Source organism: Nelumbo lutea, chromosome 5, assembly GCF_056320005.1.
Source record: "Nelumbo lutea isolate HS-2025 chromosome 5, American lotus-T2T, whole genome shotgun sequence".
Taxonomy (NCBI): Eukaryota; Viridiplantae; Streptophyta; class Magnoliopsida; order Proteales; family Nelumbonaceae; genus Nelumbo; species Nelumbo lutea.
Genome location: NC_142688.1, coordinates 6579196 through 6579752, shown reverse-complemented (window position 1 = coordinate 6579752; position 557 = coordinate 6579196).

The following is a 557-nucleotide window of genomic DNA, read 5'->3' as shown; positions in this document are numbered from 1 at the left end:
CCGACCAGGTGGGTGCCTTAGATCTATGATTGCGCTGCATCAGCTTCGTAATACCAGTCACTCACTCCTACAAGAAGCTACTAGGAGTTCGACCTTCGGGGGCAACACTACTAACTTTAGGGCGCTAGCTCACACGGGAGCCTTGGAAGGCTCGACCAGTAAGGGCACCTATGTATTCTGTTGGCCGCCAACTCCCGCAGAAGCCACGAAGAGCTCATCTTTGTAGGGGGGACCTTGCGAAGAGGACTGATGAGGCTTTACCTTTTGTAGGATAAGAACTTAGCTTTTTGTAGCATGTTTCCACAGACGACGCCAATTGATATAACCGTTTCTGGTCACGTACCAATTTTTTGTGATGTATCAATTTTTTTTTTGGCCAAGTGCCTCACCATTTGACCTACTCCCAGGAGAGGATGGTGGAGCTCCCTGGTGATGAGCTATTTGGTGACGAGCTCCCTGGTGATGAGCTATTTGGTGACGAGCTCCCTGGTGGTGAACTACGTAGGTGGACTCGTCATTTGACCTACTCTTAGGCGGCCTGTAACTCAGGGGATGGT